The sequence below is a fragment of the Macaca nemestrina genome, chromosome 20, assembly GCF_043159975.1.
Source record: "Macaca nemestrina isolate mMacNem1 chromosome 20, mMacNem.hap1, whole genome shotgun sequence".
Taxonomy (NCBI): Eukaryota; Metazoa; Chordata; class Mammalia; order Primates; family Cercopithecidae; genus Macaca; species Macaca nemestrina.
In genome coordinates, this window is record NC_092144.1 from 11,323,149 (window position 1) to 11,343,442 (window position 20,294).

General features: G+C 43.6%; 1 protein-coding gene and 1 pseudogene across 1 annotated transcript in view; one reads left to right on the plus strand and one right to left on the minus strand.

Annotated features, from left to right (window-relative positions):
• Positions 1-20,294, minus strand: part of LOC105486901 (zinc finger protein 823) — a 317,208-nt gene that overhangs the window by 125,332 nt on the left and 171,582 nt on the right. The window lies entirely within an intron of this gene.
• Positions 42-14,953, plus strand: LOC112427589 (zinc finger protein 709-like; annotated as a pseudogene).

A 20,294-nucleotide genomic window follows, 5' to 3' on the forward strand; every position in this document is an offset into this window, starting at 1 on the left:
CACAATGGGGCCTGTCGTGGGGTGGGGGAAGGGGGAGGGATAGCATTACGAGATATACCTAATGTAAATGATGAGTTAATGGGTGCAGCACACCAACATGTCACATGTATACATATGGAACAAACCTGCAGGTTGTGCACATGTACCCTAGAACATAATGTATTAAAAAAAAATGCACTCTGTAGAAACACCTTATAAATGTAAGATATGCAGGAAAGGCTTTTATTCTGCCAAGTCATTTCAAATACATGAAAAATCTTACACTGGAGAGAAACGCTATGAGTGTAAGAAATGTGGTAAAGCCTTTGTTTCTTTCACTTCCTTTCGATATCATGAAAGGACTCACACTGGAGAGAACCCCTATGAGTGTAAGCAATGTGGGAAAGCCTTCAGATTTACCTCACACCTTCGAAATCATTGTAGGACTCACACTGGATAGAAACCCTACGAATATTAGCAATCTGGGAAAGGCTTCAGGTCTGTCAAAAATCTTTGAATTCATAAAAGGACACACTGGAGAGAAACCCTATGAATGTAAGGAATGTGGAAAAGTGTTCCATAATTTCTCTTCTTTGCAAATACATGAAAGGATGCACAGAGGAGAGAAGCCCTATGAATGTAAGCATTGTGGGAAAGCATTCACATCTGCCAAGATCCTTTGAATACATGCAAGAACACACACTGGAGAGAAACCCTATGAATGTAAAGAATACAGGAAAGCATTCAGCTTGCCTGTTTCCTTTCATAGACGTGAAAAGACTCACACTGGAAGGAAATCCTATGAAGGCAAGCAATGTGGCAAAGCTTTCAGTTCCAGTTCTTTTCAATATCACGAACTCACTCTAGGGAGAAAACCCTATCAATGTAAGCAATGTGCGAAAGCCTTTATTTCTTCCACTTCTTTTCGATATCATGAAAGGACTCACATGGGAGAGAAACCCTATGAGTGTATGCAGTGTAGAAAAGCCTTCATTTCTTCTAGTTCCCTTCAATATCATGAAAGGACTCACACTGGAGAGAAGCCCTGTGAATGTAAGCAATGTGGAAAGCCTTCAGATAAGCCTCACACCTTTAAATGCATGGAAGGACTCACACTCAAGAGAAACCCAATGAATGTAAGCAGTGTGAGAAAGCATTCAGACCTGACAAGATTCTTTGAATACAGATAGTGAATGTAAACAATTAACTGTTTATAATAGCTGTATACTAACAAATGTTATTTTTAAATAATTAAGCTATAATAGTAAGGCTGGGCACCGCAGCTCACGCCTGTAATCCTAGCACTTTGCGAGGCCGAGGTGGGTGGATCACGAGGTCAGGAGATCGAGACCATCCTGGCTGACAGGGTGAAACCCCGTATCTACTAAAAATACAAAAAATTAGCTGGGCGTGGTGGCGGGTGCCCAGCTACTCAGGAGGCTGAGGCAGGAGAATGACGTGAACCCAGGAGGCAGAGCTTGCAGTGAGTCAAGATTGCGTCATTGCACTCCAGCCTGGGCGACAGAGTGAGACTCCATTTCAAAAACAAAAAAAAGCTATAATAAAATATCCCATTGGTGTCGTGTATTAGGTCAACCTTATACTGTTAAATTGTTGTTATTTGGACATTGTGAGTCAGTATAACCATGTGGATAAAATGCCAGGTATCTTTTTCCTCAGAAATTTTACTTTTGATGCTTATGTACTTAAATTTTTATTTCAACCCTAATTTTTCTTTTCCTTTCTTTTCTTTTCTTTCTTTTTCTTCAGGAAAAAATCTCACTCTGTCACCCAGGCTAGAGTGCAGTAGCATGATCTCAGGTAGCTGCAACCTCTGCCTCCAGGGTTCAAGCAATTCTCCTGCCTCAGCCTTCTGAGTAGCTGGGACTACAGGCGTGTGCCACCACGCCAGGCTAATTTTTTGTATTTTTTAGTAGAGACAGGATTTCACCATATGGGCCAGGCTGGTCTTGAACTCCAGAACTCATGATTCACCTGCCTTGGCCTCCCAAAATGCTGGGATTACAGACATGAGCCATCGTGCCCAGCTGCAACCCTATTTTTCATTCAGTCATAATACCAATAGTTATCTCATGTACCTCTGAGTGCCGCCTTCCCCAAAACCAACAGTGCCATACCTGCTGTCAGCAAAGGTGTAATATACCATAGTGATAAAGATGACCAAAAGCCATAAATGACTGTGAGATGCATGAGAATTACAAGTCACATTAGTAAGAAGAGAAAACTTTTGGCCATGCTTATGATTTGAAATATGTTTTCTTCTATATATTTTTATGTACAAATGTGGGTTTAGGTAAGAAATAACTTTTAATTCTAAACCTTGAAGTCAGCTTGTCATTAAAATAGGTCATAACAAAAAGGTCTAGGTACTGAACTCGTAAGTAAAAATAAATATTAATTAAATATATTATTTCCTTAGAAATATAGTTTCAAAATGCCCTTGTTTTTGTCCTGATCCACCATGGTCACTGAGGAGCATCATGTCTCTCCAATAGTAAAAGACTTGGCCTTGGCTGGGCATGGTGGCTCACGCCTGTAATCCCAGCACTTTGAGAGGCTGAGGTCAGGAGTTCAAGACCATTCTGACCAATATGATCCAACCCCATCTCTACTAAAAATACAAAAATTAGCAAGGTGTGGTGACATGCTCCTGTAATCCTAGCTCTTCAGGAGGCTGACACAGGAGAACCACATGCATACAGGAGGCAGAGTTTGCAGTGAACTGAGGTCACACTGTTGCACTCCAGACTGGGCAACAAGAGCGAAACTGTGTCTCAAAAAAACAAAAAAAAAGACTTGGCCTTGTGGTGAGGGGAGGTCATCTGTAGACTCCTGGACCTGTTTTTGCCTTACTTATGCTCTAAAGACTAAAATATTTCCTAAAATGTATGGGCACTGTTTATCAGAAAGTACCTTAGTTAAAACATGAATTCATTTATGCCTTATAAAGCTATATTTTTTCAAATTGCTTTACTGAGTCATAGGAGGCTAATAAATTTGTATAAATTGTCTAAATACAGCCTGTCTTTCTCTGATAATGTGCTGTCGATGCTAACTTGTCAACAGCCTGCTTATGTCAGCAGTGTAAAGTTAACAGCAACATGGAAAAGTTTCTTTTATATATTATGCAATGGCATAGACCGATTCAGTCCCTTCCTTTTAGGTGCCAATGAAGCTGCTCTTCAGAAACGCTTATTTAAAACTCCCTAAGTTCAAAATCCAGACACCACAGGATGCAGCATCAGCCACTGACCAAACCCTGTCTGTGTGTGGAGATGACATACCCAGTCCCAGATAATGTATCCACATCAGTGAAGGGTGGAATCATTGATTGTCAGATCACACAAAGTGACTCACAGCAGGGAAGACAGGACAGTGAAAACTGGCCAGGCATGGTGGCTCACGCCTGTAATCCCAGCACTTTGCTAGTCCAAAGCGGGTGGATCATTTGAGGTCAGGAGTTCAAGACAAGCCTGGCCAACATGGTGAAACCCTGTCTCTACTAAAACTACAAAAATTAGCTGGGCATCGTGGTGTGTGCCTGTCATCCCAGCTAATAAGGATGTTGAGGCAGGAGAATGGCTTGAGCCTGGAGACAAAGATAACAGTGAACTGAGATCACGCCATTGCAGTCTCCAGCCTAGTCGATACAGCGAGACTCCATCTCAAGAGAAAAAAAAAAAAAAAGTTGGGTGCACCTGAATCCAACCCCTACCTCATCCTTCTCCCTTGAAAGCCAAATACACCCTGATACTTTTCACCAAAGAGTAGAAAGAATCCCAAATGTGACTTTCCACAGGATGCAAGCACAATGTTGGAATGGCCAATGACAGTGACAATGAAAGTGCAGGGTGAGGGTGATGAACAGGACACACTGGAGAGCCTGACGGCCTAGATATAGGGGTGTCTTGATGCTTCACAAAGAGCCCAAGGAGCACCCCAAAGAGGATACAGGAGCACAGTCCCAAAGGATCTTCATACGCCAGGAAGGCTGCTAATTTTGGAAGTCAGCGACATTGGTGCCTGTTTGAGTCCTGATCCTACACAGAGTGATCATTGAAAGCTCACACCAGGTGGGGTGACTCACACCTGTAATCCCAGCACTTTGGGAGGCCGAGGTGGGTGCATCATCTGAGGTTGGGAGTTTGAGATTAACCAGGCCAACATGGCAAAACTCCATCTCTACTAAAAATACAAAAAGTTACCAGGTATAGTGGCTCATGCCTGTAATCCCAGCCATTTGGGAGACTGAGGCACAAGAATAGCTTAAACTTGCAAGGCGGAGGTTGCAGTATGCTGAGATCATGACGTTGCACTTCAGCCTGGGTGACAGAGCAAGGCTCTGTCTCCAAAAAAGAAAAAAAGCTCACTTGGTTCTTCCCATGGTGCCCCCACTGCAGGTGTACCAGCTACGCATGTTGACCATGGGAGGAACCCTTTATACTGAGAGAACCTCAGAGCCCTGGAAAACTAGGGATCCACAGGCAGATGCAGTAGTCAGTGATGCCCTCCACAAGTGACAGTTTTGTCATGGGGCTTTTCCTAGACATTTCTAGTGAAACAAATGTGGGTTTAGGTAAGAAATAACTTAATTCTAGATGTTGAAGTCAGCTTGTCATTAAAATAGGTCATAACAGAAAAGTCTAGGTACTGAACTTGTAAGTAAAAATAAAAATATTAAATAAATACATAAAATGTCCTTGTATATAGGCTTAGAAGAGGTCAGTCAAAAATTCAGGGGCCACTGGGCATGATGGCTCATATCTGTAATCCCAGCACTTTTGAGAGGCTGAGGTGGGCAGATCACTTGAGGTCAGGAGTTCAAGACCACCCTGGCCAGCATGGTGAATCACCATCTCTATGAAAAATATAAAAATTAGCTGGGCATGGTGGCACACACCTGTAACACCAACTACTCTGGAGACTGAGGCTTGAGAATCACTTGAACCAGGGAGGCAGAAGTTGCAGTGAGCCAAGATCATGGTACTGCATTCCAGCCTGGGCTACAGAACAAGACTGTCTCAAAAAAAGAAAAAGGCTCAGGGACCTGGAGGAAGGAGAGAAACTGAAGCATGCTTTGGTTAATAGATATTTCATTTTGACTGATCACTAAAGAGAAAACTATTCAACTAATGGTTTGTGAGGTAAATACTGGAATTTCTAGTCTGTGTCTGGTTTGTCATAGGTAACAAACGTGACATCATCTAAGTCATAATGGGAAGGGTGTTTCATTGGAGTGAGGTGCTCTTGCACAACACAAAGGATGGGGGATTTCATGAATCACAGCCATTTTCAGGATGACCCACCCACCCCCATATCCTTTCCACACCCCTTACTCTTTTTCTATCCATGTCTTTGATTGGACTGGTCCTGAGTGGTATCCTTCATAGTAAGTGGGTAAATGTAAGAGAACTGTAGGTAGTTCTATCAAATTATGGAACTTTAGGAAGGTGTTGTACAGGACCCAGGTCTAGATGCAGTTGCTGAGAAGTATAGGTGGCCACTGGGGCTTTGACTTGCCTCTGTCGAGTGGGGCTGTGTTGGGTGAGCCAGGAACTCGTGGAGTCTCTGCTAACTCTGGGTGGTTTCTGAATTGAATGGTTACATAACTGCTTAGTGCTGGAGAATTGGTTGGTGTTCAGCAAGCACCACACATTTGGTGTCAGATAAAAAGACAACATAGGTCAGAACCTTCCACTGACTCAGTAAGTGCGTGGTCTTTGGTGGGCATTGAGACCCTGGTGGAAGGACTGTGTGTCCACACTGTGGAGAGGGGATAGCAGGGTGTGTGTGGAAGTCCCAGAAGTAATTTTCTGGCTGCTCACATTTCCCTCTCACACCACCTAGGAGTGGGCCAGCCTGGCCTCTGTCTCCACGGTCCAAGTGGTTCCTGAACTTGAAAATGTGTAACTATTGGAGTGTGGGTTTCCTTGTGAGCTGTGGGTGAGGCAGGCTGCCTACCTGAGCTGCCTCCTTTTTGGTTTTTTATAGAATCTTGCTGCCATGGAATTGCTCTTTTTCGATGCATTTGAGAATTTATTTGTTTGTCTGTGTATTTTTCAGACAGAATCTCACTCTATGGCCAAGGCTGGATCAGTGGCGCGATCTTGGCTCACTGCAACCTCTGCCTCCCAGGTTTAAGAGATTCTCCTGGCTCAGCCTCCTGGGTAGCCGGGACTACTGGCACATGTCACCACACCCTGCTTTTTTTTTTTTTTTTTTGTATTTTTAGTTACGACAAGTTTTCACCATGTTGACCAGACTGGTCTCAAAGTACTGACCTCAAGTAATCCACCTGCCTCAGCCTCCCAAAGTTCTGGGATTACAGGCATGAGCCACTGCACCTGGCCACATATAAGAATTTTATTCTGTGATTTGGGTATTAGGATTTTAATTAGCTGGTTGGAACCTTAGTGAACGGGTTTGATAATGTTTGAAGAAGGAAATCGAGTTCTTCAAATAAGCTGTTTTATGTGGAGTCAAAATAATAACAATGTGAATACTCAGAGACATACCACCCCAAAAAATAAATAGGCCTTGGGCAGTTCTGGTGTGTTTCCTTGGTTTCACTTATTTATTTATTTATTTATTTATTTATTTATTTATTTTTTGAGACGGAGTCTCGCTCTGTCGCCCAGGCTGGAGTGCAGTGGCCGGATCTCAGCTCACTGCAAGCTCCACCTCCCGAGTTCACGCCATTCTCCTGCCTCAGCCTCCTGAGTATCTGGGACTACAGGTGCCCACCACCGCTCCCAGCTAATTTTTTGAAGTTTTTAGTAGAGACGGGGTTTCACCGTGTTAACCAGGATGGTCTCGATCTCCTGACCTCGTGATCCGCCCGCCTTGGCTTCCCAAAGTGCTGGGATTATAGGCGTGAGCCACCGTGCCCGCTGGTTTCACTTATTTTTGATACACAAAGGTGATCAAAGTTTTGATTCTTTTTATTGTTCTTTGTAGCTTTGTCATCTCTTTGTCACAAAGCAGAATTTTGCCACTTTTGAATTTTTAGTAACATAATATTACCATTAATACACCATTAATATTATGCTGAGAGGGTGTATTTCTGGTTTTTTTTTTGCTTGAGCCTGTTGCAAACATGCTGCTCTGTGAAGTTGTGGGTCACATAATTGACTCGCTCATTCCACTAGTTAATGGCACTTGAGTTGGTTCAAGTCTATCTTTTTTTTTTTTTTTTTTTTTAAGATGGAGTCTTGCTCTGTTGCCCAGGCTGGAGTGCAGTGGCGGGATCTTGGCTTACTGCAACCTTAGTCTACTGGGCTCAAGCAATTCTCCTACCTCAGCCTCCTGAGTAGCTGGGATTACAGGTGCCCGCAACCACACCCACTTAATTTTTGTATTTTTAGTAGAGACGGTTTCACCATGTTGTTTGTCCAGGCTGGTCTCGAACTCCTGACCTCAGGTGATCCACCTGTCTCAGCCTCCCAAAGTGCTGAGATTACAGGCATGAGCTACTATGCCCAGCCTATCTTTTGATCTTATTGACAATGCTCTTCTTGTTTTTGTCTTGTTTTGTAAACAATCTGCAATTTTCACAAGTTATAGTTTGGGAGTCTGGTTTAATAACTATATTTCCTATGACTAACATATAAGGGGGCTTTACACAACTTTGTAAAGGAACTGTTAGACTGGAATTTAGGTTGATAGAGTAAAATGGCTTACAATCTCTTGTTTCTATAATTTGATTTCCAGACCAAATTCTAAGGCGGTATGAAGCTACAGTAAGCCTCCATAATTCTGGATGTTCAGGACCAAAAACAAGACTTATTATTTTTGGTCTTGGAGTAGAGATTCCTTTTTCTCCCCATATCCAAGGATAGAAAGACTGTAATTTTTTGTGCTTATGTTCGTCTAAACTTTCTGTTAAGTCACTATCAACAGTTGGACTCAGGCCGGGCGCGGTGGCTCAAGCCTGTAATCCCAGCACTTTGGGAGGCCGAGACGGGTGGATCACGAGGTCAGGAGATTGAGACCATCCTGGCTAACACGGTGAAACCCCATCTCTACTAAAAAATACAAAAAACTAGCCGGGCGAGGTGGCGGGCGCCTGTAGTCCCAGCTACTCGGGAGGCTGAGGCAGGAGAATGGCGTGAACCCGGGAGGCAGAGCTTGCAGTGAGCTGAGATCCGGCCACTGCACTCCAGGCTGGGCGACAGAGTGAGACTCCGTCTCAGAAAAAAAAAAAAAAAAAAAAAAAAACAGTTGGACTCACTAGTGCACTGGGACCAAATTGAGTTTGTCTTGTGCAATTGTGGTAGAATTGACCTCGAGGTGCCCAATCTATAACAGTTCCGAATGTATTGTTCTGTAATATCACTGCACTATCGGCCACACATTCTTCCCAAACTAAATCTTTTGATTCTTTGGAAATCTCCTCGGGGCAAGGTTTCCCTTTTGGCCTAAAATTTTATGATCTTTGATAAGAAAAGTCTTGTAAATAGTTTACCTGTGGTTTGAGTGACATTCCGCTTACCATGTGACAAGTAAATTTACTGGTGGGACTGACAGTAGGTACTTCTACTAACCAATTTTGAATAGCAGGCATTAAACATCCTGGTGCTCTCCCTAGGCAAATAGGAGGATAACGATACCCAATGGAAATATTTATCATCATTCCTTCTTCCTCCGGTTTGGCAGGGCAACGATCATCTGTGGGACTAGGTACCCACACACTATTATTAACATATACTTGAACAGGATTATCCATCCATGTGACTGCCCGAATTAAGGTCGGGAAAGGCACATAGGCCCAGAGGTATAATTAGCTGCAGCTGCTCCTGCTGGCATGGGGAGACTTACCACCGTTGATACAATCATTAAAGCTGCAAGCAGCATTTTTTCTGGGGTTTGTGTCACCTTTGTGCTAGCTAGGCTTTTTCCAGCTAACGATGTCAGCTTCTTTAACTGTGCCCAGGTCGGCAGCTCCGCCTTCTTCTGTTCTTCTGATATCACCACTTGGTTCATCTTGCGAGTCAATGGTGCTCGATTGCGATGTTTCCGTCTCCGTGGAGGCGCTTTTCTTTGCATCTCCGATGGGTTCATTGTAGAACTTCAAATGTTTAGTGGGTATCCAAACAGGAAGCTGATTTTCTCCTGGTGAAACACAAGCAAAACCTCTTCCCCAGGTTATCACCTTCCCTATTTCCCATGTCTTATTTTTGTTGTCTTTCCACCAATCAGTTTTCCTTCATGTGGACTGTTCTTTTTACCAGTAAATGTTGTTCTGCAGAAGTAGTAGTCTGATTTCTATAAATGTTTAAAAAATTTAAAGTATAGAATGCTAGATTAAGCTGCATCTGAGGAGTGGTACACTCCTTACTGTCTCCCCCTTCTTTTTGTTTAACTAACTGAGTTTTGAGTGTTCTATTAGTTCTTTCAACTATGGCCTGTCCTTGGGAATTATAAGGAATTCCTGTTGTATGTGTAATTTTCCACTGATTTAAGAATTTTTGGAAAGCTTTACTACAATAACCTGGTCCATTGTCAGTTTTAATTTTTTCTGGAACTCCCATTACAGCAAAACAAGATAATTAATGTTTTTTAACATGGGAAGTACTTTCTCCTGTCTGGCAAGTTGCCCATATGAAATGTGAATAAGTATCAACTGTTACATGAACATATGATAAATTTCCAAATGAAGGTACATGTGTAACATCCATTTGCCATAATGCATTAGGACACAGACCTCTGGGATTAACTCCTGCCTCTTGAGTGGGCAGGTGTAGGACTTGACACTGGGTGCAATGTTTTATAATATCTTTTGCCTATTTCCATGTGACATTAAATTTGTTTTTTAACCCTGCTGCATTTACATGAGTCAAAGCATGAAGTTCTCGTGCTTTTATGAATGCAGAGGATACCATTAAGTCAGCTTGTTCATTTGCTACAGTTAAAGGTCCTGGTAAATTAGTGTGTGCTCGAATATGAGTAATATAAAATGGAAAATTCCTTTTTCTTACAATTTGTTGTAATAAATTGAACAGCTGGTTTAACTGATCATCCATGCTATATTTAATTAGAGCTGTCTCAACATCCCTTGTAGCCTGTACTACATATGCAGAAGCTGATATAGTATTAACAGGTTGATTAAAATCTTGTAACACTGTAATGACTGCAACCAACTCTGCCCTTTGAGCCGATTGATATTGAGTTTTGATTACTCGCTCTTTTGGCCCTGTGTAAGCCGCTTTTCCATTGCTGGAACCATCAGTGAATACTGTCAGAGCATTTTCTAAAGGTTCATGTCTGGTAATTTTAGGCAAAATCCAAGTAGTCAATTTTAAAAACTGGAAGATTTTTGTTTTTGGGTAATGATTATGAATAATTCCCACAAAATCAGCAGGACCAATCTGCCATGCACCAGAATTGATAAAGGCTTGTCTAACTTGTTCCTTGGTTAAAGGAACAACTATTTTGTCTGGGTCATTACCACACAATTTTATTATTCGTAATCTTGTCTGACCAATTAATGTAGCTATGTGATCCAAGTACAATGTAAAAGTCTTAATTGTACTGTGAGGAAGGAATGACCACTCCACAAGATCAGTATTTTGAATAATGACGCCTGTTGGAGAATGTGCAGTGGCAAAAATCAAAAGTTGGAGTGGGGCTAAGGGATCTATTCTACTTATTTCACTGACTGAATTTTTTCTTCTACTAATTTAATTTCTTTTGTTGCCTCTGGGGTTAATATTCTTTTACTATTTAAGTCTGGATCTCCTCTTAGGATAGAGAACAAATTTGACATGGCATAAGTAGGAATGCCTAGCGCTGGCCGAATCCAATTAATATCACCTAACAATCTCTGAAAGTCATTTAATGTTTTTAATGTGTCTTTTCTTATTTCTATTTTTTGTGGCTTAATTTTTCTATTTTCTATCTGCATCCCTAAATAATGAAAAGGAGCAGAGGTTTGGATCTTATCAGATGCTATTGTTAGTCCTGCGTTGGCAACCTCTGCTTGCAGAAATGTGTAACAGTCAATTCATTTGTCTCTTGTGTCTACAGCACATAAAATATCATCAATATAGTGAATGATACAACAATCGGAAAATTTGTCTCTAACTGGTTGAAGGACTTGACCTATGAAAGTTTGACAAATAGTTGGACTTTTTTTTTTTTTTTTTTTGAGACGGAGTCTCGCTCTGTCGCCCAGGCTGGAGTGCAGTGGCTGGATCTCAGCTCACTGCAAGCTCCGCCTCCCGGGTTTACGTCATTCTCCTGCCTCAGCCTCCCGAGTAGCTGGGACTACAGGCGCCCGCCACCTCGCCTGGCTAGTTTTTTGTATTTTTTTAGCAGAGACGGGGTTTCACCGTGTTAGCCAGGATGGTCTCGATCTCCTGACCTCGTGATCCACCCGTCTCGGCCTCCCAAAGTGCTGGGATTACAGGCTTGAGCCACCGCGCCCAGCCAATAGTTGGACTATTAAGCATTCCCTGAGGTAGCACTTTCCACTGAAACCTGTTGGCTGGTTTTTTATTATTTATGGCTGGTATAGTAAAGGCAAATTTTTCACAATCTTGCTCTGCCAGAGGAATGGTAAGAAAGCAGTCCTTTAGATCAATTATAATTAAAGGCCAGTCTTTTGGGATCATGGCCGGAGAGGGCAATCCGGGTTGAAGAGGCCCCATGGGTTGAATTACAGCATTTACGGCTCTCAAGTCCATTAACATATGCCATTTGCCTGATTTTTTCTGAATTACAAATACAGGAGAATTCCAGGGTGAGAATGAAGGCTCAATGTGTCCCTTTTCTAATTGTTCCTTTGCTAATAAATGTAAAGCCTCCAGTTTTTGTTTCAGTAGCGGCCACTGATTTACCCATACCGATTTTTCTGTTATCCAAGTTAATAGAATGGGTTTAGGAGGCTCTACAATGGCCGCCCCTAAAAAGGATACACTATTCCTTTTCTTTCTTGATTTTTCTCAGTCTCAATTGGGACTTTAATGCCATTTTCATTTTTTCCTAATCCCTTTCCTGGTATATATCCCATCTTAGTCATGATTTTTTGACTCGTGGGGCTGTATAATGGAGCAGGCATAATGATTGCCACACCCCATTGTTGTAATAAATCTCGACCCCATAGATTAACAGGAATTGAAGTAATCATTGGCTGAACAGTACTTTCTTGATTATCTGGCCCTAAACAATGTAAAATCATTGTACTTTCATACATTTCTGAAGCTGTGCCTACGCCGACAAGTCTTGTAACAGCCTTTTGTTTAGGCCAATTTTTTGGCCACTGATTTAAAGCAATGACAGAGATATCTGCTCCAGTGTCTACCAACACTTCAAACTGTTTTCCTTGAATAATGGCCTTACACACAGGTCTGCTCTCAGAGACCTGACTTACCCAATATGCAGCCTTTCCTGCTGGATCAGTGCTTCCGAACCCTCCTGTTCTTTTTATCTTATTGTTTCCAACTTTAATATAAGGTAGGAATAATAATTGGTAATAAGGTAGGAATAATAATCCTATCTCCTGGACTGGCACTCCAAGGAATTGAGGAACTAATAACCAATTGAATTTCGCCTTTACAGTCTGAATCAACCACACCAGTATGAATTTGAACTCCTTTTAGATTTAAACTTGATCTTCCTAAGATTAGTCCTACAGTCCCCTCAGGCAATGGGCCGTGTACCCCTGTGGGGATTTTTTGTGGGGGCTCCCCTGGAAGCAGAGAGACTGCTTGTATGGTGCATAAATCTACTGCTGCACTGCCACTTGTGGCGGGGGATAATTGCTGTATTGTGATAACTGGCTTATTCCCTGAGACTCTTGTGACAGTGGGGGTTGTTGTTCCTGAAAACCCTGAGGAACAAAGGGCTGAATTTGGAATGCCCCAGTTTGTTGCGGGGCCTGAGGCTGGCCCCTCCTCTTGTTTCCCGACAGTGGTTGCCCATTTTTATCAAATTTAGAACGACATTGATTACCCCAATGTTTTCCCTTTTTACATCTTGGACATAGGTCAGGTGGCTCTTTATCTGTTGTTGTAGTAGCTTGAGTAGTTACATTTTGTTTATTTGAGACTAGGCAATTCTTTTTTAGATGAACAATTTGACCACAATTATAACATTTTCCCCCAAATGTTCTAATTTGTCCTCCTAAAGCAACTCCTGTGATTGCTTGAGCCATAAGCATAGCTTTATGCATAGCTCCTCCAATTCCATCGCAGGCTTTAATGTACTCTGAGATTACATCTGATCCTGCCAGGACACTTCCTTTTAATGGCTTAATGGCTGATTGGCAATCAGGATTGGCATTTTCATATGCCATCAACTCCACTATGACCTTACGGGCATTCTCATCGGTAATTGACTTTTGAGCAGCATCTTGAAGTCTTGCTACAAAATCAGGGTAGGGCTCTTTAGAGCCTTGTCTTATTGTATTAAAGGAGGGGCAGGCACTTCCTGGGTCTTGGATTTTCTCCTAGGCCCTAAGGCAGATAGCCCTAATTTGCTCAGTGGCCTCATTTGGCATTATTACTCATTGGTTAACAGTGCTCCAATTCTGACCTATTCCCAATAGTTGATCTGCATCTATGTTAATAGGAGGATTGGCAGTCCTGTTTCTTCGGACCTGTACTTGTGCCCCATCAATCCACCAAGTCTTAAATCGTAAAAGTTGAGAGGGTGAGAGTGAGGATTTTGCCAGAATCTCCCAATCATAAGGAATGAGTCTATGTCCATGAGCAATGGAATCTAATAATGTTCTCATGTAAGGAGAGTTGGGTCCATACTGTTTTACTCCCTCTTTCATTTCTTTTAGCATGTTTATAGAAAAAGACTTATATCTGGCTTCAGCTACAGGAGGCTCTCCCTCTTGGGCCCCTTCTCCAGGTGGTCTTGCTTCTAATATTACTGGGAATTGTCATGCCTCAATATCTCCTTGTTTTCTTGCCTCATCAATAATTTTATGTAACGCACTACCCTGTGTACTAGGCGGTGCTGTAGGATTAAGTCTTACGGTGGGCGGCTAAGGATATGGTGCCCTGCCCTGTGGTGCTGGAAATGTTCCTGGCTGTCCAGACCGATTTTCTGGGGGCTTCCAATACTGCAGTTCGGCTGGCGGCCAGTATTGATAGGCTACTGGCGGCTGGGTCTTATTTTCTACCGGCTGATATTGTGGACACTGTATTTGGATTGGCATTGCCATGCCAGAGACTCTATCTTTTTCTATTTGATCTTCTTTTGGAGTTTGTACTTGTTTAACCTACATTTGAGGTTGTAAAGTTACAGGCATCTGAGCTGCTGTAAGAGGAGTTGGCCATCGTGGTTTAGACTCTGATGGCTCTGCTAATTCTGGACCTTTTTCCTCTAATTTTAACGTTTCAGGATATATCACCTCCTGTAGTTGATTATCATCAACATTTTGCGTTGACCGAGCTGTTACCGGCTCTGCTACACATTTACAGTGTGAACTTTCCTTTCCTTTCCGGGATTCTATCCCTGCCTCTTTTTCACAATCTACTGCACAGCTTTTAGGGACATCAGAAACTGAAACGCTATCTCCTCCTGTTTGAAACCGTTCTAAAGCTACTTTAATAATGACCCAATCATTCCATACTGTGAGTGGGATGATTTTACCTTCCCTACTTGCTTGTTTTGATTCTTTGCCAATTTTTTCCCAATCTTTTAGATCTAAAGTTTCCTGTTCCGGAAACCATGGACAAAACTGCTCTATTGTTTGAAATAGCGTAATTAGATTTTTGGTAGAGACTTTAACTCCCCCTCTTTTTAAGAGAATTTTAATAAAGCTGCAATAAGAGGCATATTTACTTTTAGTTTGCCCCATTGTTACCCTAGGTTCTTCGGAGCGCACAAGCTTACCGCAAGGCTGACTGTAGACGTACTCGGGAGTCTCTCGTCAACTTGTCCTCAATGACCACGCTCCAGCGTACCTTCACCTCAGAGAAAAGCTCCCACGTTGGGCACCAGATGAAGGGGTGGCCTGCCCCTCCACACCTGTGAGCATTTCTCGTTAGGTGGAACGAGAGACTTGAGAAAAGAAATGAGACACAGAGACAAAGTATAGAGAAAGAAAAAGTGGGCCCAGGGGACCGGCGCTCAGCATACAGAGGACCTACGCCGGCACCGGTCTCTGAGTTCCCTAGTATTTATTGATAATTATCTTTACCATCTTAAAGATAAGGGAGTGGCAGGATAATAGGATCACTGTAGGGAGAAAATCAGCAGTAAGACATATGAATAAAAATCTCTGTTACATGAATAAGTTTAAAGGAAAATGCTGTGCCTTGATATGCATATGCAAACATCTCCATAAACCTTTTAGCAGCATTGCGCCAGCAAGTCCCACTTTTTGCCATAAGGCGGTTTTCTCCTTTCTCAGTAAACAGAGCATACAATCAGGTTTTACACCGAGGTGTTCCATTGCCCAGGGACGGGCAGGAGACAGATGCTTTTCTCTATCTCAACTGTCAACAACCGCCAAAAGGCCTTCTTTCCTCTTACACTAGTCCTCCTCAGCACAGATCCTTTCACAGGTGTCAGGCTGAGGGACGATCAGGTCTTTCCCTTCCCACGAGGCCATATTTCAGACTATCACATGGGGAGAAACCTTGGACAATACCTAGCTTTCCTAGGCAGAGGTCCCTGCGACCTTTGGCAGTGTACATGTCCCTGGGTACTTGAGATTAAGAGAATGGTGATGACTTTTAACCAGCAAGCTGCCTTCAGGCACTTGTTTAACAAAGACACATCCTGCACAGCCCAAAATCCATTAAACCTTGAGTCACCACAGCACATGTCTCTTGCAAGGACAAGGTTGGGGGTAGGGTCACAGATTAACAGCATCTCAAATACAGAACAAAATGGAGTCTCTTATGTCTACTTCTTTCTATATAGACACAGTAACAGTCTGATCTTTCTTTTCCCCACAGTCTCCAAATCTACTTTTCCTCTTGGACCCATTGTGAGAATAGGTGTGCTTCATAGGCAACTACTGGTGATAGTAGTGATAGCCCATAATAACTAGGGACAAAAAGGGAACTTTCACTTTTTTTTTTTTTCCCTTCCTGAGATGGAGTTTGTGCTCTGTTGCCCAGGCTGGAGTGCAATGACGCGATCTCGGCTCACTGCAACTTCTGCCTCCTGGGTTCAAGCGATTCTACTGCCTCAGCTTCCAGAATAATCAGGATTACAGGTGTGCGCCACCATGTCCGGATAATTTTTGTATTGTTAGTTAGAGACAAGGTTTCACCATGTTGGCCAGGCTGGTCTTGAACTCTTGACAGCAGGTGATCCACTCACTGGCCTCCCAAAGTTCTTGGATTACAGGCGTGAGCCACCACGCTCACCATGTTTTATGTATATAAATGTGTGTGTGTGTGTGTGTGTGTGTATATATCTTTATTAAAATACAGACTAGGTCTCACTATGTTGCCCAAGGTGGTCATAGGCCAAACTTTCAGGCTCAAGCAATCTACCCACCTCATTCACTCAACGTGCTGGGATTAAGAAATGGGAAACTGTGCCAGGCCAAATGAAAGAGACTTAGTGGGAAGCTGGGCACGGTGGCTCACAACTGTAATCCCAGCACTTTGGGAGGCTGAGGGGGTGGATCACCTGAACTCAGGAGTTCCAGACCAGCCTGGACAAGATGGTGAAACCGCGTCTCTACCAAAAATACAAAAAATTCGCCAGGCATGGTAGTCCCATTCTCACAGTCACAGAAAGGTTCTTTCTTAAGGATTCCACCTGCTGGAAAGCATTATTTACTACCAGAACTTGTTCAATTCAAGGGTGTCTGGTTTCATCTCTTTGTCATCATTACAACCAAAATCCTAAAGGGACTGATTTACCACACTGTGGTTGCCATAAGGCCTAATTTTTACCCTCAGCAGCAGCTGTAACATCCGAACTTACAGCTCTACCCTCTAAAGGTGTGCCTGAGGCTTGTGCTGCCATACTAACATGTCAATGTGTCCAAAGCTTCCTGCAGAGCTGTGTCCCAAACCCAAAGTGCCCCTTTCTATAAATCTATATATTGGTCTCAAACATTGGACTAAGTGTCAGATAAATGCTCTCCGATAATCCAAAGACTAACAAATGTCTGGATTTCTTTTTTCCTTTTTTTTTCTTTAAGAGACATAGTATGACTCTGTTTCCCAGGCTGGAGTGCAGTGGTGGGATCATAGCTCACTGCAGAAACTCCTAGTCCCAAGGGATTCTCCTGCCTCAGCCTCCCAGGTAGCTGGAATAAAGGCACATGCCACCATGCCTGGCTGTTTTTAAATTTTTTGTACGGATGGAGTTTCACTATATTGCCCAGGCTGTTCTTGAACTCCCAGGCTCAAGTGATCCCCCTACCTCAGCCTCCCAAAGTGCTGATATTACAGTCATGAACAAATGCACCCAACCCTGAAATAGAAATATTTCAAAGGGAAAACATCTAACGTTCAAGTTGTTATCTATAGAGCAGTTAACAGGAACTATCATTTAGGGTCTATCGTGAGGCAGAAATTTAAAAATAATAATAAGTACTGAATTTAGTTACTCCAAAAAAAGTAAAAGCTAAGGCCCAGAGTGTGGCAAGGCAAGGGTTGAAAAGCACAAGTTTTCCTCTGCCTAGCAGCTTACTTCAAGGACAGAAGATAAAACCGTCCAAATAGCCAAGGCCAAAGGAATGGGCTCCAGACACCCCTCCCTTTCAGAGCAAGGTTGAAGGAAAAAAAGAGAGAAAGAAAGACAGATACTTTCACTGTTACTCTTTTCCAAGGCTTCTTAAGCATTATTATGTTTTACAAATGTCTGTATTTAGCCAATGCTTGTTTTCCTTTCAATGCAGGTATAAGGACACTGGCTATGCGAGGCCTTAAATTATGCTATAGACTACATGGCCTGTCACTGTATGATTAACTGCTTTTGTTTTGCATCTGTAAGGCAGCTTATAAAAACCCCGCTTTGTCTTCGTTCAATTCTCAGCTTTTTGGATATGAATCGTCTGGGCCGGTGCGTACCTAAAATATAAACAAATCCTCCTGTACTCCATATTGGTCTTTCCGTTCCTCAGTTTACCGCAACAATGGGATTCTAGGACACTAGGTATGAAACAAATATGAGGAAGGTCAGAGAACAAGCTGACCTAATGCTTAATGCTGTAGGTGCTACAAGCTTGGTTTAAATTTTTCTCCTCCCTTCCTCCCTGATGAATTTGATAAAAGTTTAAAGGGATGGTTTCACCAGGGCCTTTTCCATTGATTGCAAGGAGGTCATCCCACCTGGTAAATCCTCAGTAGTCCAAGCCTCTTACGTGGCTAGAATGATCTAGTCCATAAGGAAATATCACCACCTGCTGTTTTACAATTAGACCATCCAAGGGGGTCAGGGTTTCCCCAGGGAGTTTGGTGGGCTTTTTATGATTTTTTGTTTGTTTGGTTTTTATTTTTATTTTTTTTTTGAGACAGTGTCTTGCTGAAGTGCAGTAGCCTGATCATAGCTTACAGAAGCCCCAAACTTTGGGGCTCGAGTGATCCTCCTGCCTCAGCCTCCTGAGTAGCTGAGACTATAGGTACACACCACTTCTCCTGGCAAATTAAAAAATAAATTTATGTAGATCCGAGTGTCTCACTTCACTGGTCTTCAACTTCAGGCTTCAAGTGATCCTGCCTCCTAAAATGTTGAGATTACAGGCAGGAGCCATGGCACCCAGTCTCCCAGGCTGTTGTTTGAAGGTTTTTGCAATCTCTAAGAGTTCTGCAGCAGTCTATTCCCTGACAGCGAGAGTCTCATCCTTTGACCACATTTTGCTGCAGTAGTTGAGCATTCACTTTTCTTTCCATAAGGAAGCGAGCTTGCCAGTGACCCTCATCCCTCTCCTCACTGATGACTTCTTTGTCATCAGAGCCTTCCTCTTCATAAATTCCCACAGAATCCAAGTTTTCAAGTCCCATTTGGGCTTAGTTATGATAGCCACAGGCCTACACCACCTGCCACAGCACCCCCGTACCATGGAAGCCACCCGACTTTCTCCTCCCCGAGTTTCCTGTCCTGGGAGCCCCCATCTCTGCTCTCCCCGGCTCCAGGCCCTAGAGCCGCGCTGCAGCAGAGCCCAGTTCCCAGGGCTGGTCCCTCCACCTATCCACATCCAGCTGCAGCTCTCCACCCTCTCTCCCATCAGCCTGGCCTGAAGGTGCTGCAGTATCATTGACTGCGGGGCCCTCAGCTGCCACCTCCACCGCGACCTGGAAATCTTTCAAATGCACTTGAGTTGTCTTAGATTTTTCCTCCCCCACTTTATACATAAGCATAGAAGGAGAGCAGGGACTCTGCTGGTGTCTTATTCACACAATGGGATTGAGGGTGTTTGTCTCGAAGAACTAACGGATGGGGTGAGAAGTAGCTGAATAACCTGCAGAAGGAAGCAGAGCCCGAGGCCAGTGACTCCACGTTGAGGACAGTCTGGAGCCTGCAAAGGGAGAGAAAGAGAGCTTCCCTGGTGGCTTCCCGGGCAGCCCACCCCCTTCTACAGGTGGCCTCCAGCTGCTCAGAGCAGCTCCAGAAGGAGTGGGGATCCCGAGAAGCTGCAGAGCCCTGGAAAGCAGAAGGCCCAGGTGCAGAAGCATTTGTGGCGTCTGTCCTTTGTGGTGGTGTGCAGCTGGAGCCTGCAGCTGTTTTCTGGGCAGGATTTGGTGTTTGACATGCATGGGGTTGCTGGGGTCAGAGTTATTTGTATAGATTTAAAAAAAAAGTGTGGCCGGGCGCGGTGACTGACGCCTGTAATCCCAGCACTTTGGGAGGCCGAGGTGGGCGGATCACGAGGTCAGGAGATCGAGACCATCCTGGCTGAAACCAGGATGGTAAAACCCCGTCTCTACTAAAAATACAAAATATAGGCCGGGCGCGGTGGCTCAAGCCTGTAATCCCAGCACTTTGGGAGGCCGAGACGGGCGGATCACGAGGTCAGGAGATGGAGACCATCCTGGCTAACACGGTGAAACCCCGTCTCTACTAAAAAATACAAAAAAATAGCCGGGCAAGGTGGCGGGCGCCTGTAGTCCCAGCTACTCGGGAGGCTGAGGCAGGAGAATGGCGCAAACCCGGGAGGCGGAGCTTGCAGTGAGCTGAGATCCGGCCACTGCACTGGGCGACAGAGCCAGACTCCGTCTCAAAAAACAAAACAAAACAAAACAAAACAAAATATTAGCCAGGCGTGGTGGCGGGCGCCTTTAGTCCCAGCTACTCGGGAGGCTGAGGCAGGAGAATGGTGTGAACTGGGGAGGCGGAGCTTGCAATGAGTTGAGATCGCGCCACTGGAC